Genomic DNA, 24,134 nt, shown 5'->3' with positions numbered 1-24,134 from the left:
TCAATAGAAATGGAATTAATTCCTTCTTTACCTGGATTACCTCAGTTCATTATACATATAGTTGTAGTATACTTTGTAGTGTAGTTGCATTTAAGAATCACCATCCCTTCTTGTGAGTTCCTCCAGAGCAGTAACTTTACTTACATTTGTTTTTCCATATACTGTATCTAACACATAGAAAGGTCCAAATAATACTTTGTCAAATTAGATTGACAGAAATAATAGGAAGAATGGCATAGAGGAGATATGTTTTACAACAATGGGACAGAAACCAAATCAAGAGGAATTTCTAAATGAAACTAGTATAAGAAAAGATAGAGGTAGAAAATCAAGAATGATTTATGGCTTTGAAACTCACTGACAAGAATAACTGAGTCATTTGAATCTGAGTAGCAGAAATCAAGAAATGAGTGCTAGGCACAGGTTTGGGCAGGTGTGGTAATTATGAGTTTATATTTGATTTTTGACATGCTGAGTTTAAGGTTTCAAGAAACACTTAGCCAACATTTAAAGCCAGACCTAAATTTAAAGTGCAAGAGATGCAAGGTTAGCAGTCATCTGTGGTTGAAATTATCAGTACCAGAAACAAGGGGAAAAAAAATACCTACTTACCTCTGTGTTGGTCTTATTAAAAAGAAAAAGAAGTGATAAATATTGTAAAGCAAGAGATGATGTACTTGTCGATGACATGATAGTCTAACTGGAAAAGTCGAAAAACTATTAAAATCATAGACATCAAGATAAAAGATGAATACACCAAAATAAATTGCTTTCAGTATAAAAATAACTACAATAAAAACCTGTCTACAACAATAAAACTCTAAAAGCACTTATAAAAAATGTATAAAACCTCTATGAAGGAAAATGTAAAACTTTACTGAAGCACATAAAACATCATTTTGAAAAATGGGAAAAAGTCAGGTGTAGTGGTACACACCTGTAATCCCAACACTCAGGAGGATGTGGCAGGAGGATCACAAGTTTGAGGGCAAACTGAGCTACATAATGAATTCCAGATAAGCCTGGGCTAACTGGAAAGAAATTGTCTCCAAAAAACAGAAAAACATTGTAAGTTTCTGTACAGGATGATGTAACATGCTAAATGAAGCAATTCTTCCAAAATTAATGGATAAATCTAATACAATTTTTGTCAAAAATATAAAGAATTTTTTTGGAAATATGAAAAAATGATTCTAAGATTCATCCCAGAAATTTGTGAAAAAGAAAATAATGAAAAGAACTTGCTTTACCAGAAATCAAAACTTACATAAATAAATAATAATTTTAAAAGTTCATGAACATATCTGTATATTTGAAGCTCTAGTACATGATAACAACAAAGTTTCAAATCAGAGGGGACAAAATTATCATTCAATAAATGTGTTAGAAAGACTTTTTATTCATTTGGGAGAAATTTAGGATCTCCATACTACATACAAAAGTAAATTCCAAATGGAATGAGTATATAAATGTAAAAAAGAAAGTATAGAAGACTCATGAGACAATACTGAGAGGCAGAGTTTTCTAAGCAACTCACAAAAATCAGAGGCTATAGTAAAAAAAATTATAGGTTTGACTGCATAAAAATCTAAAGATGTACAACGAATGACAGCATTAGTAAAAATTAAGTGTTTTTATTTTAAGAAAGCTAAAAAATAAAACTGGAAGAAAATATCTTAGCAAATTAAATGACTTAATATACATAAAGAATAGTTTTATACTCAGAATACCAATCAAGTGACAGGTAGATTACAGACATTTCAAACAAAGGAAGATCTCACATAACTTATTTTTGAAAGCTGGAGTTTGACCATGGTAAATTCAAAACATAGAGAGTAGCCTATTCCTTCTGGCACTATTTCTGCAAGATATTCAAAACCTTGCTCATACTGTAGCCTTGCCAAACACCATGACCATTGTAAACCACATATTTCTTAAGACAAGGGGTGTTCTTGTTAGACACAGGGTCTCTCTTGGTAGCCTTCAATTCCTTATGTAGCCCAGGATACCCTAAACTCATGATATTCTTGCCTCAGCCTTCTCAAGTGCTGGGATTACAGGCATGTATTACCAAAGTATAAATTACATTGCTACTAACTACAGTCACCATGTTGAATAGCAGCAGCAGATCTCTTAAATTTATTCCTCCTATCTAACTGAAATCTTGTATCCTTTGACTAACTCTCCTCCACACAAGTACAGGCAATTTCAAGCTCTAACGTGACATCAGATTCCTGAAACCACCAGCCAGTTCCAGCATGCCATTGTGCAACACAGCAGCACTCACAACTTGGCTCTTTTTATTTCTTGCTGGTACTGAGGGTTGAACTCAGGGTTTCACACTTCCTAGGCAGGCACTACCATTTGAACCTGTGCCCTTTGTGCACTGGTTATTTTTTGAGAAAAGGATCTTGCTTTATGCGGGTCTGGCCTGGACCATGATCCTCCTATTTGTACCACTGAGCCCAGCCTCTCTATTCAAAGGACAGGTGGGGAGCCAGCAGGCTAGGAGGCTAAACCTCAACATCTGGGTTTCTATCCCCAAAACAAGGAGAATGCCTAGGTCAGCTGGCCAGCTAGTTAGAGCCTTTAACCTACCATTCAAACAAGCAGCATACACATAAACACAAGTAACAGGACCTTTTTGCCCCTCAGTCCCCAAAGGAAACATTAAACAGGAGGCCTAGGTAGAAAAGGGTTGGGAAAAGAGCTCATTGTGGACAAGCCAGGGCAGCCACTGAACTCCCTGAACAAGAAAAGCCCAGGATCCAAAAGCGACAGAGTGCTTTCTAACCCAGCAACTGTTGAGGAGAACCCACAACTGACTAACAGCAGCTACCCTCACACACCTGAACAGCCCCACCCCCATCTCTCTCCAGCAGCTGCCCTAATGCAGAGGCCCCCAGCCAGGTTACACCTGGGCAATCCAGGTCCCTGAGGGGACACATGAGTAAATACAGCCAGAGAACTGCAGACAAAAACCTGAGGACCAGAGATTGGAAGGGAGCATCCAGTATACTGATAGAGCACAGAAGACATCCACTCTTTTCCTCAACAAGGAAGAAATACTGACTTAAAAAAAACTTTTTAAAAAAAGTCTTAACTTGTCTGTCCCTCTTATATTGCCAATTTTTTCTCCTTACTTTTTCATTTCTTTTTCTTTTTAAAAACTTTTCCTTCTCATTTTTCCTCACTTTTCCTATCTCTTGTTTGCAAACCATTCAACTAGTGGTTTATCTACATCTTTATATTACCCTCAACCTCTCAATCCCTCTGCAATCCCTGACAATAGCACCCTTCTCCATAACAATAGAACCATATCGCTACTAGACACTAGAGTCTTGTTTACCTGTGGCTCTCTCACTTCATGGCCCTTCTCTCCTTCTCCCTTTCTTCCTTCTTCATTTCTCCTCCAATCTCTCTAATGAACACAGATGCAAAAATTCTCAAAAAAACACTGGCAAACCCAATTCAACAACACATCAGAAGTATCATCGCCATGATCAAGTCAGTTTCATTCCAGGGATATAGGAATAGTTCAACATATACAAATCAATAAATGTAATATGACATATAGACAGAAGCAAGGACGAAAATCACATGATCATCTCAATAGATACAAAAAAAGCCTTTGACAAAATTCAACATCCTTTCATGATGAAAAGCCCTGAAGAAACTAGGAACAGAAGGAATTTAATTAAACAAAATAAAGGCTAGATATGACATATCTATAGCCAACATCACACTAAATGAAGAAAAACTGAAACCATTTCTTTTAAAGTCAGGAATGAAACAAGGGTGTCTACTCTCCCCATTCTTATTCAATATAGTCTTGAAATTCCTACACAGATCAATAAGACAGGAGAAATAAATAAAAAGGATTCAAAAGGGGAAAGAAGAAGTCAAATTATCCTTATTTACACATATGATATACACCTAAGAGATCCTAAAAATTTAACCAAAAACACTTAGACATCATAAACACTTTCAGCAAAGTAGCAGGATACAAAACCAATATACAAAATCAGCAGCTTTTCTATATACCAACAATGAACAGACTGAGAGAGAAATCAGGAAAACAATCTCATTTACAATAGCCTCAAAGAAAGAAAATACTTAGTAATAAATTTAATCAAGAAAGTGAAAGAGTTCTGCAACAAAAACTATAGATAACTAAGGAAAGACATCAGAAAATGGAAAGATCTCCCGTGTTCATGGACTGGCAGAATTAATATTGCAAAAATGGCTATATACAAAAAGCAATATAAGTGTTCAATGCAATCCCCACCAAAATTCCAATAAAATTCTTCAAAGAGATTAAAAAATCAATTCTGTAGTTCCTATGGAAGCACAAAAGACCTCAAATAGCCCAAGCAATGCTGAGCGAAAAGAGTAATGCTAGAGGTATCATAATACCTGACTTCAAACTATACTACAGAGCCATAGCAATAAAAACAGCATAGTACTGGCACAAAAACAGACACAAAGACCATGGAACAGAATAGAAGGCCCAGACATAAATCCACGGAGCTACAGCCATCTGATTTTTGACAGAGAAACCCAAAATATACCTTATAGAAAAGGCATCCTCCCTAACAAATGGTGCTAAGGAAACTGGATATTAGCATATAGAAGACTGAATCTAGATCCCTGTCTTTCATCCTGTACTAATATTAATTCAAAGTGGATCAAAGACCTTAAAGTAAGACCTGAAACTGAAACTACAGAAGGAAAGAATAGGGAAAACACTGGCTAGCAATTAAGACAATGAATAAACAAATGGTACTACATGAAACTAAAAAGGTTCTGCATAGCAAAGTAAACAGTTACCAGACTGAAGAGAATGGGAGAGAATTTTCTCCCACAGAATGGGAGAAAATCTTGCCAGTTGTACATCTGACAAGAGATTAATAACTAGAATATACAGGGAGCTTGAAAAACTAAACTTCCAAAGAACCAATGACCCAATGAAGAAATAAGCAAGAACTGAACAGACATTTTTCAAAGGAATAAGTACAAGTGGCCAATAAATACAGGAAGAAATGGTCAACATCCCTGGCCATGAAAGAAATGCAAATCAAAACTATATTAAGGCTTCACCTCACTCCTGTTAATGGCTATAATCAAGGACACAAACAACAAATGTTGGTGAAGATGTGGGGGAAAAGGAATCCTTATACATTGTTGATGAGAATGTAAATTAGTACAACCACTATGGAAAGCAGTATGGAGGTTTCTCAAAAACCTAAAACCAGAACAACCATACAATCCAGCAATTACAACTCCTGGGCATATATCCAAAGGAATGTAATCCAGGATACACTAAAGAGACATGTTTATTGCAGCACTATTCACAATAACCAATCTGTGGAACCAGTTCAGATGCTCTACAACTGATGAATGGATTAAGAAAATGTGAGATACAAATGAAATTATGTCATTTGTCAGAAAATGGATGGAACTGAGATCATGATCTTGAGCAAGATAAGCCAAGCTCGAAAAATCAAATATTGCATGTTTTTATTCATATGTAGAATGATAACAATAACAACAACAAAACCAACAACAGTGGGATATGAGCATGAAAAGGGGACTGTGTGAGGAGAGAATCAGAGTGAGGGGGAAAGGGAAAGGAGAAGATACTGGAGGGTAAATAGGAATGGAATACTGAATATATATAAAGATAGCATAATGAAACCCACTAAATACTATTTCAAATGAGGGGAGAAAAAGGAGCGGGTTAATGGAATATAATAGAGGGGTGAGCTTTTTCAAAGTACAATGTATCCATAGACGGAAATATCACAATGAACCTCCCTGTACAATCAATTTACCATAATTAAAAACATTTAAAACATCTGTATGACAAAGATAACATAAAGAAAATTAAAGACAAATAACTCAGTATAAAAGAAAATTTTCTATTACATGAGAAAAGGATTAATACTGTATAGATATGAAGAGCCCCTATAAATCAATGGGAAAAAGATAAACAATCAGAAAAATCAGTGAAGAATATCACCATACAGAGCCAGGCATGGTGATGCATGACTATAATACCCAACTACACAGAAAGCTGAGGCAGAAGAATTACAAGTTTGAGGACAACCTGCACAACATAGCAAGACCATCCCATCTCAAAAAAACCCAAAAACATGCCATTTAAGGAAAAATACAAATAGAAAATATATGAAAAAATTCAATCTCACTAATATGTGGAGAAAACAATTGAACAAGAGTGAAATGTCATTTTTCACCCAACTTTGTTGGCAAAGGGAAAAGACTGATGAAAACCAGTATTGGTGAGAGTATAGAGAAACACAGTATCTCAAACACTACTGATTGAAGTGTAATATTGGGTACATTCTTCTTAAAGGACAATGTATATCTAACAATCTTAAATTCATTTTTCAGTCATTCAATTCCCCTGCTAGAATGTTAGCCTTCAGATACACTCACACAGGTGCGCAAAGTAAAGCTAAGTGACCATTACCAGGGGACTGATTAAATATGTTCCAGGATATTCACACAATAGAATTTATGTGTTTTTTAAAAAAAAAAGAGCATGAACTGACATAGAATGATGCCTCCTGCTTGTTACATTTTTAAAAAAACCATGCAGATCAATACTATAAGTATTGATCTGCATACTATAAGAAAAGCATAAAAATATTCTGGAGGAAACTCACTAAACTGTTATGGTTATCTCTTTAGGGGAAATATGACTTGAGGAAGATTAACAATTGTAACATCTAACTTCTATATTATTTGAATCTTTGTCAACATGTATCTGAAGATTTCTTATGTCATTTTAAAACAAAAATGTTAATGTTTGCATAGTAGGGGGAATTTTTGCCAAAAATGTATCTGATAATGTTCAATTTCGTATAGATTTCATTAGAACTTCTCTTACGAGTAATCCATATTTCAGTTGTCAAAACAGCCTAAGGACAATATGGATCACAACCACAAAATTATATATCTCTGACTCCTCTCCCATCTGCTCTGCAGAAGTTATAAATAACCCTTAAGTTTTTGTTGAATATTTCTGGAAGTAGTCAGAGGCTATCTCACATGTGCTCTAAAAATGAGTCTGATTTGCTGCCATGTGGTGCCTGCCATTTTCCTCTGGTAATAATGTCTCCTGTTCCTGTCATCACCAAGAGTGTCTAATATGTCAACAGTGCCCATGAAGGCTGCATGGACAGGTGTCTGAGCTGAAGGAACTGATGCTATTTGACAAAGACACTGAAAGCACCACTGCCAACAGAGCTACTGCTATCAAACTATGCCACTGCCAATATTGCTGCCACTATCACCAACACCTTCCTTTCCTTCACCCCTAAAAGACCCATGGATTCAACCTTCAACATAGATCTCAAAAATACCAATTTCTTTCCAAGGCCACTATTAACCATTTGGCCCACGCTACCACTGTATCTTACTTGCCTTATTATAAATACCTTACTAACTGGCCTCCCAATTGTTTCCATCCTTGTAATAAATAATCAAATCCATTTTCAACAACAGTAAAATGAATGATCATTTAAAATAGAAATTATGTCTTATTGTTTCCTGCTCAAAACCATTCACTTATTTTCCATCATACTTGAAGTTCAGACTCTTTATCATGACCTGGCCTCTGGGTACCTCTAGAACTTCATCTTGGGCCACTCTTTCCCCAGTCAGTCCAATCTAGCCACACTGGCTTCCTTTAGGTTTCTCAGACATGCCAAGTTTGCTTCTGCCTTAAGGTCACTGTATTTGCTGTTATTTTGCATGGAATGTTCATATAGTTGACTGTCATTTATATCTTACACTAAATGTTCTGCAGAGAGAAACCTTCTCTGACTTATTAATCCAAATAAGCACCCAGTCATTCTCTATTATATCTCAGTACTTAAAACTCTGCACAATACTTAGCGCTGAATGATGTTGTTTTTGTCAAACCCCATCCACTAGACTCCATGATCAAGGAGAGAAAAGACTTAGTCTACCCTGTTTGCCACTATAGCTGCATCACTTAGACTAGTGCCCAGTGCATAGCACAGGTTCTCAATAAAATTTTGGTGATAAAAATTAAAGGGTCATCATCCCCAACATGTATTTTGTTGCCAAAGGCAAAGCTGTTGACTCCTTATGCTTTTAATATCCTACTGGGTTTACAGAGAACATTGTTATTACAGATTTTACTCTCATTATAACTCCTTAGAAATGGGCCTCAGGTTTGGCAATTCGGGTATGGTCTCAGATATGACACCTGGGAGCTGAGCCTAGCGGCAATTTGGTTGCTAGACACATGCTGCCCACAGCACCACAATTGCTCTGCCTCTCTTGCTAGTATCCTTGATTCACACCTGTACATCTCTAAGTTCTCATCTTCTAGAGCAGCAATTTCCAACCTTAGCTACGCAAAGAATTATCTGTAGGAATTTAATAAATATTAATGCCTGGCTCAGTGTCTTCCTCAGAGATTCTGTTTAATTGGTCTGGAATTCATACTGACCATTGGGATCCTTTAAAGACAAATACTGTTTTAGAATAAATTCTTTCACAAGAGACTCCACAATTCCTCATATAGATTCCTATTTCAAGTCTTCTTGACTCTCACTGAATTATGATCAATAACAAATTTAGGCTCAAGCTGCTACCCTTGGTACACAGATATGCCACCACCCACTAATATTAAAATATTAATACCATAGTATTTTGACCAGATCCAGTACCCTGATTATTCATTTCATGACCACATTAACTGAGTTGAGGCACTTTTAAGAAATGTAGTATGTGCTTGTTGTCACTAGAGGGCTGACAGGTGAGGTGCAAAAGAGGAAAAAATAATGCTTTCAAACATTCAGAGAATCCATCTACTCCCACAGTTCATATCACTTTGATAATTACAAATCTAAATTTTCTATCTCCAGCCCTATCTGCTTTGCAAATGTCTAGCCCGTATCTTCAAGTGCATCAGAGTTGATTCATTTCTGATTGTTTATTACCTCTCACTTACCCCAGCACTAAAATCAAGCCTGTGCCTCCCCAAATTGACTTTCCTTTGTGAGTTCTGATTCCCTCCATGATATTTTTATTTTCTCAATCACCCAAATGAGAAACACCATAGTCCTGCGCCTCTGTTCCCATGTGTGCTCTCCCTCCATGGTCCAAGCTAACTTTTCTTTCCAAGTATTTTCCATATTTCTTTTGTATCCCCATTGCTATGGCCTAAATCCAGACCTACAGGACTTTTTACCTGGATAAATGGATCTCTCTGACCCAATTTGGGATCATCCATTCCTTCCTTAATGCTGCCACAAAAGTTCATTTTTAAAACCCAAACATCTAGTCATCATCATGGCAGTTCCTTGCTTAAATCCCTTCAGTCCATAACAAATACATAAAGTACAAATATCTCTTCAGGGTCCTTTAGGATCTGGTTCCTGGGCAGGGAGATTGTAAGTCTGAGGCCAGCTTGGGCTACATAGTGAGACCCTGTCTCAAAAAACCAACCAAACTAAAAGATCTGGCTTATCCTTATTTCTCTAAACAAACACATCTTTCCTTCTCTTCCATACTAAGATATAACACTTCCAAACTTTCAGTTCTCCCAGCTTCACCTGTGTAAGTGCTATTTCCTCTGCCTATAATGCCCTTCCTTCTCTTCTTAAGCTGATAAACTACTCAGCATTCAAGATTCAGCTAAAGAGTTTTGTTCTCTTTCTAGGCACAAGTAGTCCCTATTGCCACCTAGGCATCAGGACTTTTAAAAACTATCCAGGTGACTCTGATGTGTATCCAAGGTTGAGTACCACGGCTATATATCTTTAACGCTACAGAGGATTTCAACCTTTGGTTTTTGTTTTGTTTTGTTTTGTTTTTTTGCAGTATTGGGGATTGATTTCAGGGCCTCACACTCGCTAGGCACATACTCTACCAATTGAGCCATATCCCTCCCTTTTTTGCTTTAATTATTTTTCAGATAAAGTCTTGCACTTTTTGTCCAGGCTGCCCTTGGACCATGATCCTTCTGCTTATGTATCCCATATAGCTGGGATTTCAGGCATGTGCTACCATGTCAGCCTTCAATCAGTTTTCAGCATTCCTGCCCTCCCTTTCAGAATGTAAGGCCTTTGGAGGAAGAAACTATATCTTATTTTGCAATCCTAGTACCTGTTGAGAATAATGAATGAAAGAGTGAATAAACTACCCTACTAGTAATATAAAAACACAAATTCCCATTAATGCTTTTGTCATATCACAACCATATGTAGTTGTCTTTTATAAAAATATGATGTAGCATAGGGATATAAGAATTGTCCTGCTCATTTATACTAAATATTGTCACCAATAGTGTAAAAGGTCATGCTGTCCTCACTGACATCATCGTCAACCTGCTCAGAGATATGCCCAATAATTCTAGCTTCCTTTAATAATTTATTGTAAAACCATTATAGGTAAATTAATAAATCCCTCCAGAAGACATTTATAATTTTAGGTAGTCATATTTCATGGGGACATATTTACTAGTGGCATTCAGCAGCATTCCAGAGCCTGGTAGTGGACACAGAGTACAATGATGCCACCTAAAATGTTCTTTTTTAGATAGAACTTGATACAGGGACCAAGGACAATTTATCCCGAGAGGGGCTTCCCTAGATGGCTTCATTACACCATCACATTCTTATTAACAGCTGGTTAGCTAAAAAGTCCTGAGGACAGCTCAGCCCGCCCAACTCAAAAAACTTAGATATTTTTGGAACCAGAAGAGAGATAGTTGTGAGACCGTGAAAATAGAGGACACCTGTTGTTGCCATTCCACAACAAAAAAGACACCAGAAAACTTGAAACTTTATCCTAGATGAGAATGTCAAGCTACTTTGGAGGTCAATGGACATGGGGCATACAAAAGCCTAACCTGAGCTGGGTCTCAGACATGTATTCTAACCTGCATCCTACTTTGGCAAGAGTGACTTGCTCAAGGGCCCTCTCAACTTTTACCTCGCTGACACATGGATATTTATGGGCTGGGACAATTACCCCTTTCTGAAAGACCAGGGGCCTGGATATTTAATAGGGTCAAGAGCTGACAGCAAAAGTGTCTTGGGGTACGTATAGTCATATCAAGAAAAACAGGATTCAAAAGTAATTAGAATAGTTATCAACAAATTTTTGTAGAAACATAGTCTAATGCTTCAAAGACAAGGAAACTAGATGCTGCTTCAGCCACAGTCTAAGGAGAAGTGTTTTGGGATAAAAATGACAAATACTCTTCCTATTTTTAGGACTTACAGGATGAGCACCTTGTTCTTTAATGAAGGACTCTATTGAAATTGCAGACACAATAAAATGAACCTAACCATCCTCTGGCTGGCTCCTGAGTTTTTCTTTACTGACTGGCTTCCTTGGTCTATTTCAGAACACAACAAGCTGAAAGCACTGAGAGGAAAATTAGGGAAGGAGGGGGGATATTGGTTACATTTGCAATGATGGCAAGTAGTACTCAACTTTGCACAGGTGAAACAACTAAGTAGTTCCTTCCAGTATTCACTGTTAACACTCTTTTAAGACAGAGGAGTGACAATAGTCTCTAAAGCCCAAACTTAGTTTTTCAAATTAACCTTCCCTATTTCTCCCTTCTAGTCCCAGATTGTAATATAGGCTTTAACTTCCTTTTTGGTCTCTCTAGGGGAAAAGTTCTGTTATCTGGTCTCCAACAGACATTTTCTGGCTTCAGATTGAAACAGCACTAACTTCCTGACTACCTCTCATCACCCAGTTGGCTACTTTCCCTCTGGCTGCTCCTAGGAAAGCCTGTTTTCTCCCTATCTCCTCCTCCCTGCTGTTTTAGAGTCTCTGTTCCTACACTGTCCCTGGCCTTTGCCCCCAGAATTATATCATTCAGAATATACCCCAATTTCTCTGCATTGTCATTTTATCTCCAACTCTTTCCTTGCTCCTGCACTTTGCAGCCACCATCCATGTATTCTGTATTCTGGTCTCATAAGCTTCTTCCTGCCCCTGATGCTGGTCATCCCACACGTATTCTGTCTCTTCTCTTATTTTTTTTTTTCAAAAAGCACTCCTGAATTTTGGGTTTGTTGTTTTACAAGTCTACCCTTAGTATCTCTCATCTGTCATGTCAGCCTACATTTCATTACCTCCTCCACTTTAACCTTTCTCCCCATTCAGGATTTAGCAATATACATCTTCAAGAGCACTCTCACATGCAATAATTATCATCATGCATTTACAGATGTGTAAGATTCTTACATTTATATTTTAACATTCCCACTTTTAGACTTCCCCTTCCCAATTTCAGTCACTTTGAGGAATGAAAGCAGTTTTCTATAGATGTCTCTGAGTGTTTATGGCTAGAATCCTGAATATCATGGTGAAATGGCAAATCCTTATGATGTAAAATATATTATGGAGCTAGGCATGATAGCATGAGCCTGTAATCTCAGTTACTTGGGAATTTGGGAAGCTGAAGTAGGATAGCCTGAGCCCAGGAATTTAGGGCCAGTCTGGGAAAACATGTAAATGTATATAAAATGATACTATATATTATAATGTATAATATATTATATGCTATATAAAGAGATATATTATACCTACAAGATATGCAACATCATATTAATATTATATATCATATGAAACTCCTTCAAATAACCTTATTTAAAAACATTGTTTAGGTCATTTCTCCCCTCTTCCCCCTACCCCCTCTTTTACCCCCCCTTACCCCTCGCTACCAGGCAGAAACTATTCTGCTCTTATCTCTAATTTTGTTGAAGTGAGAGTATAAGTAATAATAGGAAGGAACAAGGGTTTTTTCTAGTTGAGATTTGGATAGCTATACAGGGAGTTGACTCACATTGCTTTCCTGTACTAGTGTGTTACCTTCTAAATTAATTCTTCTCAAACTAACATTTTCTCTAGTTCCTGGTCCCCTTTTCCTATTGGCCTCAGTTGCTTTTAAGGTATCTGCTTTAGTTTCTCTGCATTGAGGGCAACAAATGCTATCTAGTTTTTTGGGTGTCTTACCTATCCTCATACCTCCCTTGTGTGCTCTTGCTTTATCATGTGATCAAAGTTCAATCCCCTTGTTGTGTTTGCCCTTGATCTAATGTCCACATATGAGAGAGAACATATGATTTTTGGTCTTTTGGGCCAGGCTAACCTCACTCAGAATGATGTTCTCCAATTCCATCCATTTACTGGCGAATGATTAACATTTCGTTCTTCGTCATGGCTGCATAAAATTCCATTGTGTATAAATACCACATTTTCTTAATCCATTCGTCAGTAGTGGGGCATCTTGGCTGTTTCCATAACTTGGCTATTGTGAATAACACTGCAATAAACATGGGTGTGCAGGTGCCTCTGGAGTAACCTGTGTCACATTCTTTTGGGTATATCCCCAAGAGTGGTATTGCTGGATCATATGGTAGATCAATGTTTAGATTTTTAAGAAGCCTCCAAATTTTTTTTCAGAGTGGTTGTACTAGTTTACATACGCACCAGCAGTGTAAGAGGATTCCTTTTTCCCCACATCCTCGCCAACACCTGTTGGTGGTGGTGTTGCTAATGATGGCTATTCTAACAGGGGTGAGGTGGAATCTTAATGTGGTTTTAATTTGCATTTCCTTTATTGCTAGAGATGGGGAGCATTTTTTCATGTGGTTTTTGGCCATGCGAATTTCTTCTTTTGAGAAAGTTCTGTTTAGTTCACTTGCCCATTTCTTTATTGGTTCATTAATTTTGGAAGAATTTAGTTTTTTGAGTTCCCTATATATTCTGGTTATTGTCCTTTGTCTGATATGTAGCTGGCAAGTATTTTCTCCCACTCTGTGGGTGTTCTCTTCAGTTTAGAGACCATTTCTTTTGTTGAGCAGAAGCTTTTTAGTTTTATGAAGTCCCATTTATCTATGCTATCTCTTAGTTGCTGAGCTGCTGGGGTTCCATTGAGAAAGTTCTTGCCTATACCTATTAATTCCAGAGTATTTCCTACTCTCCTGTACCAACTTTAGAGTTTATTAAGATCCTTGATCCATTTTGAGTTAATATTGGTATAGGGTGATAAACATGGATCTAGTTTCAGTTTTTTGCAGACTGCTAACCAGTTTTCCCAGAAGTTTTTGTTGAAGAGGCTGTCTTTTCTCCATCATATATTTTTAATGCCTTTGTCAAAGACAAGTTGGTTATAGTTGTGTGGCTTCATATCTGGGTCCTCTATTCTGTTCCACTGGTCTTCATGTCCATTTTTGTGCCAGTTCCATGCTGTTTTTATTGTTATTGCTTTGTAATATAGTTTGAAGTCAGATATCGGGATACCTCCAGCGTTGTTCTTTTTTAGTGAGTATCACCTTGGCTATTTGTGGCTTCTTGTGTTTCCGTATAAATTTAACGGTAGATTTTTCAATCTCTTTGATGAATGTCATTGGGATTTGATAGGAATTGCATTAAACATGTAGATTACTTTTGGAAGTATAGACATTTTTACTATGTTGATTTTACCAATCCATGAGCATGGGAGATCTCTCCACTTTCTATAGTCTTCCTCAGCTCTTTCTTCAGAAGTTTATAGTTTTCTTTGTAGAGGTCATTCACATCCTTTGTTAAGTCTACACCTAGGTATTTGATTTTTTTTAAGGCTATTGTAAATGGAATTGTTTTCATATATTCTTTCTCAGTTTGTTCATTATTAGTGTATAGAAATGCTAATAATTTTTCTATGTTGATTTTATATCCTGCTACCTTGCTATAACTATTGATGGTGTCTAGGAGTTTTTGAGTAGAGTTTTTTGGGTCTTTAAGGTATAGGATCATGTCGTCTGCAAATAGGGATATTTTGACAGTTTCTTTACCTATTTGTATTCCTTTTATTCCTTCTTCTTGCCTAATTGCTCTGGCTAAGAATTCCGGTACTCTGTTGAATAGGAGTGGAGATAGTGGGCATCCTTGTCTACTTCCTGATTTTAGAGGAAATAGTTTCAGTTTTTCTCTGTTAAGTATGATGCTGGCTGTAGGTTTGTCATATATAGCTTTTATGATGTTGAGGTATTTTCCTTCTATTCCTAGTTTTCTTAGAGCTTTAATCATGAAATGGTGTTGAATCTTATCAAAGGCTTTTTCTGCATCTATTGAGATGATCAAGTGGTTTTTGTCTTTGCTTCTGTTAATGTGGTTTATTACATTTATTGATTTTCATATGTTGAACCACACCTGCATTCCTGGGATGAAGCCTACTTGGTCGTGGTGAATAATCTTTTTGATGTGTTATTGAATTCGGTTTGCCATTATTTTGTTGAGGATTTTTGCATCAATGTTCATTAATGAGATTGGCCTATAGTTCTCCTTTTTGGAGGTGTCTTTGCCTGGTTTTGGGATAAGTGTAATACTGGCTTCATAAAACATGTTAGGCAGTTTTCCTTCCCTTTCTATTTCGTGGAACAGTTTAAGGAGGGTTGGTATCAGTTCTTCTTTAAAGGTCTGATAGAATTCAGCAGAGAATCCATCAGGTCCTGAACTTTTCTTTTTAGGGAGACTCTTGATTGCTGCTTCAATTTCATTCTGTGTTATAGATCTATTCAGGTGATTAATATCCTCTTGGTTCAGTTTTGGATGATCATATGTATCTAAAAATCTGTCCATTTCTTTAAGATTTTTGAATTTATTTGAGTAGGTTCTCAAAGTAGTCTCTGATGATTTCCTGGACTTCCATGGTGTTTGTTGTTACCTCCCCTTTTGTATTCCTGATTCTACTAATTTGGGTTTTTTCTGTCCTCATTTTGGTCAGGTTTGTCAGGGGTCTGTCGATCTTGTTGATTTTTTCAAAGAACCAACTTTTTGTTTCATTAATTCTTTGTATGTTTTTTTTGGTTTCTATTTCATTGATTTCAGCTCTTATTTTTATTATTTCTCTCCTATTTGTTTTGGGATTTGCTTGTTCTTGTTTTTCTAGGAGTTTGAGGTGTATCATTAGGTCATTGATTTGAGATCTTTCAGTCTTTTTAATATATGCACACATGGCTATAAACTTTCCTCTCAGGACTGCCTTTGCTGTGTCCCATAGGTTCTGGTAGGTTGTGTTTTCATTTTCATTGACTTCCAGGAACTTTTTAATTTCCTCTTTTATTTCATCAATGACCCATTGTTCATTAAGCAATGAGTTATTTAGTTTCCAGCTGTTTGCATGTTTTTTGTCTTTATTTTTGTTGTTGAGTTCTAGTTTTATTTCATTGTGATCAGATAGAATGCATGGTATAATTTCTATTTTCTTATATTTTCTGAGGCTTGCTTTGTGCCCTAGGAGATGATCTATTTTGGAGAAGGTTCCGTGGGCTGCTGAGAACAATGTATATTGTGTAGAAGTTGGATGGAATGTTCTGTAGACATCAAGTAGGTCCATTTGATCTATGGTGTATTTTAGATCTAGGATTTCTTTATTGATTTTTTTGTTTGGATGACCTATCTATTGATGATAATGGGATGTTAAAGTCTCCCACAACCACTGTGTTGGAGTTAATATATGCTTTTAGGTCCTTCTGGGTATGTTTGATGAAATTGGATGTGTTGACATTGGGTGCATATAGCTTGATAATTGTTATTTCCTTTTGGTCTATTTCCCCTTGTATTAGTATGGAATGTCCTTCTTTATCTTGTTTGATCAATGTAGGTTTAAAGTCTACTTTGTCCCTACTGAGGTGATTAATAAGAATTGGCCACACTTTCAGTTAATTTCTAACCTGGTATTTCCAAAGATGAGACTTGCTTTATCACTGTTTGTCACTCGTTTCACCAGCATTCTGCAGTTATGTTCTCTAAAAATACTAGTCTCTCTCTCTCTCTCTTTCCTTCTGCTTCTCCCTCTCCCTCTCCCTCTTTCTTTTCCTCTTTCTCCCTCTCTCTCTTTGCCTCTCTCCCTCTCTCTGCCTCTCTCTTTCTCCTTCTCTCACTCTGCCTCTTTCCCTCTGTCTTCCTCTGCCTCTCTCTCTCCCTCTCCCTGTCCTTCCTCTGCCTCTTTCTCTTCCTCCCCCTCCCCCTCTCCCTCTCCTTTTATCTCCCTCTTCTCTTCCTCTCTCCATCTCATTACTGGGTTTGAACTCAGGGCATTGCACTTGCTAGGCAAGTATTCTACCACTTGAGCCATGGACCCAGCTCAGATTCTGTCCTTTTTAAAAATCAGTGTTCAAGGTGAGACAATTGGATGTGAATTTTAAAGTTTTTTTGCTTGGAGGAAGAAATACTGTGATCTGCAAGAACATGAATCAATATAGAGGACACTTATGTTAATTGAAAAAGCAAAGCACAGAAAGACAACTGCTATATGATGTCCCTTTTATGTAGAATCTAAAGCCATGAAACTCAAAGAAGCAGAGAGTAGATGGTAGTTGCCAGGTCTTGGAGGAGATAGGAAGCCAGCTGTAGGCACAAAAGTTCTGTTAGACAAGAGGAATAAGCTCTATAGATCTATTGCATGGCCTGATGAATATAGTTAACAATAGCAAAAAGGACTAGAGGTGTGGGTCCAGTGGTACAGTACCTGCCTAGCAAGCATGAGACCCTGAGTTCAAATCTCAGAATCACCAAAAAAATGTATATTTAAAAATTTCTAAGAGAGTAGATCTTAAATGTTCTCACCACAACAAAGTGAAAAGTACATGAAGTGATATATATGTTAATTATCTTGATTTAATCATTTCACAATGCATCGTTATATCAAAACATCATATTGTGCATAATACACACATGCAATTTTTATTTGTCAATTATACCTTAATAATGCTTTAAAAGGTTAACTTGGAATGGACAAAAAGGATTAACATTGAAACTAAGCCCTAGTTCCAAAGGCAAACAGATTCACCTAATGGGAAAAAAACACAAAATGGGAATCGGCCTATCCCTAACAACAAATGCAGAGCAGGATTGCTGGGGTTCTAGAGAATATTTTGCAAGTGGGACTGAATTTTAGGTGCAGCGTATGTGTAAGTGTATGTGAAACTACATACTTTTTTAATATTTTAAATGCATGTTTTTATTTTTCCCAAATTCGTTTTTCTCTTCTGTTACATTACACCTTAGTGTTCACTCCAATGTTACATTTAATCACAGGTGCACCCAAGGACATCTCCAGAATGCATACTGCCCCGATGATATATTACACTTGTTTTTATCATGACCTATCTATATTTGTGGTTCTTACCCAGGAGACAGAGTTTAGAGATATTTACCACTGTAGCAGTTTTCTAATGATTCATAACAAATTAAACACAGGTTGTTGGCTTAAAACAATACCAATTTTTATCTTACAGTGCTGTAAGTCAGAAGTCTGAGAACTGTGTGGCTAGGCTTTCTGCTCAGGATCTCATAAAGTTAAAATCAAGGTAAAAGTCAAGCTGCATTCTCATCCGAAGTTTTGGGTCCTCTTCCAAGTTCATTCAAATTGTTGGCAGAATTCAATTCCCTGCAGTCATGGACGAGGCCCCCATTTCCTTGTTGGCTATCAGCAGGGGACCACTATCAGTTCCTACAGACTGCCCACAATCCACACCATGTGACAGCACACATAGGTAATACACAGCATAGATGTTTGCTTTCTTCCTGGCCAGCCAGAGTGCATTTCTCTGACTTCCTCTTCCCCTGCCAGGCAAAACTTTTAAAGAGCTCATGTGATTAGGTCAGATCCATCTGTATAATCTCCCTAATCTTAAGGTCAACTGCTTTGGGACTTTAAATACATCTGCAAAATCCCTTCACAGCACAATCTAGATTAGTGTTGAATTGAGTAACTGGAAGAAGTTGTATGTACCAGGAGCTGGGAATCTTGGGACCATCTTATCTGCTTATCACAATCCTCAATTGAGATGTAACCACTTAGATAAAGCATACCATGAAAAATGAAAAAAAGTCATTCAAGTGCTTTAGTTTTTACTTGTTGCAATATTATCATTTCAGATACTTTTCTCATTAGCACCCCTTATTTGCTACAAGCTAGTAAAAACTAGGTTTAACTCTGGGGAGATAATGAAAAAAATGAAATACTCAAATCAAATCAAAGGGTGACCTTAGACATATAACAACTCTGAAAATCTCAGTTTTCAAACTCACAAAGTGAAGGTATTATGTTCTTTCCTTCCTTAAAGGTAAGAGTTCAGGCTCTGGGTTCAGACTGGTGTCAACTCCTGACCACTAAATACTAACCATGAAACTTTGGGCAAGTTTCTTAACTTTTCTGAAACTCAGTTTGCCTAATTACAAAATGAGGACAATATTTGCATCCTCCTTATATATTTATGAATTAAGCGAAGCTATATGCAAAATACATAATATGGTGCCTGGTACCTAGTAAGTATTAATTTAATGATAGTACTTATTACTATTTTATCATTAAATGGGTAATAAATGAAACTGTCTCAAAGTGTCAAGAGCTATTTTAATATAACATATTATCATAAGATACATAGAGAAAATACCATTAAACAGGTAATCTCTATATATGTTGGCCATGTTTAATAAGTACACATATCACTTCATATTTATTTAATGTATCACCTTAATTTTGCAGTTGAAAATCTCCATTTAACTCTGTCTCTGAACACATTCAACATAAACGTATCAGTGTATATTCCCAAATTTGTCCCACAAAATTCATGTGTTAGAAACAATCCCCAGTAAAACAGTGTTAGTGGTTAGGGCCTAATAAGAGGTGATTAGATCAAGAAGCCTCTACCTTCATGAGTGGATTAATGTTGTTATAAAGTAAGTTAGTTATTGAGAGAATGAATTTGTTAGAAAAGTGAGTTTGGCTCCTTTTTGCCTCCCTCTCTTTTGCCCTTCTGCCTCTGCCAGGGGATGATGAAGCATGAAGACCCTCACCAGATGTGAGACCCTCAATTTGTAGAACTATAAGAAATAAACTGCTAGTCTTTACAAATTACCCAGTCTCTGGTGTTCTGTCTGCAGCACAAAGCAGACTTAGAAAGCATCTTTCAATTGCTGAAAACCTTTGTATGGACTTAGTAACCAGAATTATAATCAGTGGCTAAAAATTACAGAAATGTAGACTTGTGCTAAATAAAACGAAGAAATCTATTAACATTTGAGGTTATCAAAAGGTTAGTTGGGTAGGTCTGCTAGAGTGGTTCAAGTGGTAGAATGCCTGCCTAGCAAGCATGAGGCCCTGAGTTCAAACCTTAGTACCACAAAAAATGTTAAAAGATTAGTTGGGTAAATAGAAAGTTCCACGTCCTTGAAAGACCATTTAACAGGGATGTTTGTAGAAGGAACTCATGCATCAGATATGAGGTTTAGACTAGTAACCTTTAAAGTTCCTTCTCACTCCCAAATACCATCACGTTGGGGATTAGATTTCAACATGTGGGTTTTGAGAGGACAGAGTCTATATCAACATGCAATTGTAGTTATTGCTGTTGCATGTGTGTGCAAATATGTATAAGTCTGCTGATTATTTCTATATGATGTTTACCATTAGACTAAGTTTTACCAATTTAAAAATATATAAGGCTTGATTGGGCTGGTTGCTTCCTCTTACTAAGGAGAGGACTCTCTTCATCCTGACCTCATAATAGATCTTCATTTTTTTCTAAAATCTTCTACCCAGACACTTAAATCTTAGAGCCTTAGTCCTTTATACAATCTTTGACTTTTTTCTCTTCCTATCTTGCTTGTCCCCAATGTTTGCCTTGTTCTGAAGCATCCAATTCTAGGGACTGCTCACCAAAGCCTGGGATTAATGAGCCTGAAGAAAATTACTCACCCTTACAATTGTAATCTACTGAGATGATCCACACAGAGACTACCTCTCCTTTTCTTTCCTCCATGGATCTGCTTACTCAGGGTAGTCCTAGTTCTATCAGAGCCAAAGTAATACCACCTGATTCTGGTTTGGGTTCTGGTTCTGATTCTGGAGAGAGCACAATAAAGAAGGAATGTAATAAGGTCCAGGTAAAGAAACAGAATATGTGAACTGTGTTGCCTCAGACCCAGTTGTGTTTATTCAACAATAGGTTTCAGACAAGAAGTACCTTAGGCTCCAGCAGATGCAAGAACTTTGTAGCACTCTGAACCTTAGCTACAAACAGGTTAAGACCTGGTTCAAAAACCAGAGAATGAAATGTAAGCAATGCCAGAAAAGCAACTGGCCAAAGAATAGCAACAGTGTGATTCAGAAGGGCTCAGCACCTACAGATATCCAGGTCTCCTTTCTATCACCCAGGGGTGCCTGAGGAACAGATCCCGACACTTTCCAATGTGGAGCAACCAGACCTGGAACAACCTAGCTTGGAGTAAGCAGACCTACAGCAGCCAGTCTTGGAGCACCCATTTCTGGCATACTCATACCTGGTACACCCAGGCCTGGAACAATCAGGCCTGGAACAATATATTTCACAACTTTGAAGAGGAATCTGTGCAGCCCTATATACAATTCTAGCAAAGTTTTCTGTCAGTGATTTGAAGGCAATCTCGGAAATCATTGCAGAAAGATGTAGGAGTTTTAGTATCCCACAAGCATTGGATTTATTTCTAAGTTACTCTAGGAATATGCATCTTGATGATGTATAATGAATACAATATTCAGTTTCAGTTGGGGCAGTGAGTAAATTCCTTCCTTCCTTGTAGGATTTTTGTTTTGTTTTAGAGCTGTGTGTTTCTTCCTTAATATCATAGATCTCATTATGCCTGTTGTGTCAATTTGGGGAGTGGGGAATATTTAGGGTAATCATTCAGAACATTAGTGATGCAAGCATATTATAATTCATGTAGCCTTTTGTTACAAACAAGAGCTAACTTGATAACTGAGGAAAAAATTATATGCAGGGTTAGGCCATATGAGACATAATATTGACAAGAAAATATTTATCATTGCATTTTCTGTGAGAGTTTTTATGGATTTTTGAAGTATCAGAATCCATGAAAAAAAATAATTCTGAAACTGGCCAAAATTTGTCAGAGCCAAAATAGCATTCTATAATCATCTGCCATCGATTATCGACTTGAAAGGTCAGTTTTGTTATAGATTATTATAGTAAATATTCAAAAATTGCTTCTATTTGGCTTTGGAATCTATATCTTTTATAGTCAAAGTCTACCCCCTCTGTTTTTCCCTTTGTAGTACAGGGGAATGAACTCAGGGCCTCATGCATTCTACGCAAGCGCTCTACCACCTGAGCCAGTCCCTCAGGACTCAGTGTACCTTCTTAATGATAGTCTATGTGAATATTAAGATGAGTTTTCAACCCTTGAGCACACAATAACTGAAAGTAGGTAGTCTAGAAATGTATTTAGAGACATAGAAAGCCAGCCTGCAATTCAAAATGTGATATTACTATGCAATGGAATATTTTGTAGCCATACCACTGGGTCCAGGATTCTGGAAGAACAACTCTTATAGCCCTAAATATGTTATCAGCTTTTTGTTCCAATTTCATTTTCACTTTTAATAGGTATAATATTTAATTCACCTTAAAAGGTCCAAGAGAGGTGGCATGGTATATTGAAATAAAGCTCCAAAGCAAGGCACCATACTTGTCTCATTACTATATTGCAGCCTCTTGGAAGACAGAAACTAAGTTGTTGTCTTCATTTTTTAATTGTTCCCAGCACCTAGAACAGTGCTTGAACACAAAAAATAGTACACAGTCATTGAATTGAAAGACTAGTTTATACGCATGGCATTTAATAAATATTTTTGTTTAATATGCAAAGGGGTTAAAACCACTACAACATATAGAAAACTTTTTTAAGAAAATACAAAATCACTATGTGAAGAAATAAATTTAGGTAGTTGTATCATTTTCCCATAAACATAAAAATATATCTTTCTGTATTATATCTTTTTGTAATCCATCAGGAAAAAAGCCTGTCATCTATAGTGAGTAAAAAAGAGTTAGTATTTTGAAATGCATTTTTATACCTAGCAAATCAATTACATGTTTGTGTTAACTTATTTTAATTGATACATAATAATTGTATATATCTAGGGGTACAATGTGATGTGATGTGATGTGTTGCTCTATAAAAATATTATAGAAAGATTCAATCAAACTGATTAAAATATCTATTACCTCACCGACTTATTTTTTGTGGTGAGCATGCTAAAAATCTATTCTTTTAATTAACATGTTTAAAACACATAAAACTTAACAAGTATTAGCTTTTGATGAAAGTTATACTCTCACAAGAATCCACAAATACCTGTCTACACTTCTGTAATCCATAAGCTCTGAAAACCAAGATTTTGTTTTTAAGGAACCTATTTGACAATCAAATTGATCGCTCCTAAACTTATTTGGCAGTAGTATCTGCCTGAACTGAATGAACTTAAGTTACTAGTGTTTATTTATCCCAAATAAACAATCATATGTTTTGTTGCAAAATTATTAGCTTGTTTGATTATGCAGTGTTTTTTCTACCCCCCACCCCGGGGCATTACAGAATATATAGTATTTGGCATTTAAATTTATACAAATTCACCATACCACACGAGACCTTGCCCAGGGTTGTTTGACGAGAGAAGTGTGGAACCACATTCTAGTCTCTCTGAGGTCATGCACTTGGCTCCATTCAATCTTTTTTGCTGCTATCTTAATGGTTGAGGTTGCACAAACAAGTCCAGGAGCCTGCCTATCATTAGTCAGTGGAAGAAATAAATGTGCCTCATGATCATACTGAAAGTCAATGTTATCACTTTCATGGCCAATGAATAACCCATTGTTTAAGATAGAACATCTAGGTCTTTTAATTAAAAAGTACCTTTCTATTATCACCATTGGACATTGGGCAGTCGAAGTTCAGAATTACTATTTTAGCCTAGCAACTATATTTAGCCTTGCAATCGTAGCTGCTCAAGATGTATTTACCATTTGGCACATGCTGGGCAGTGTGCAAGACTCTCTCATGTTGTGTGGGCGGTGATAGAAATGTGTGGGAAAAAAGTAACCTGAGGCCATATACTGGCTTACCTCCAGCTATAAATCCGTCATTGCCCTATGGATCTGGGATACTCACCGTGTGTATCTCTCATGGACCCAACTCTGATTGTATGGATCATATCTAACGGTCTCAATTTAAAGATTTTTGTAGTGGATAGGGCAAGGTTATTCCTGTAACGCTAGGAA

General features: G+C 36.8%; 1 pseudogene; it reads left to right on the top strand.

The window, feature by feature from the left end:
- The first annotated feature begins 19,118 nt into the window (after window positions 1–19,118).
- Window positions 19,119–21,579, top strand: LOC141419425 (homeobox protein NANOG pseudogene; annotated as a pseudogene).
- Window positions 21,580–24,134: the final 2,555 nt, after the last annotated feature.

Source organism: Castor canadensis, chromosome X (genome assembly GCF_047511655.1).
Source record: "Castor canadensis chromosome X, mCasCan1.hap1v2, whole genome shotgun sequence".
In the NCBI taxonomy this organism is placed as follows: domain Eukaryota; kingdom Metazoa; phylum Chordata; class Mammalia; order Rodentia; family Castoridae; genus Castor; species Castor canadensis.
Note: the sequence above shows the minus strand (reverse complement) of the source record. Positions and strands in the feature narration are given on the sequence as shown.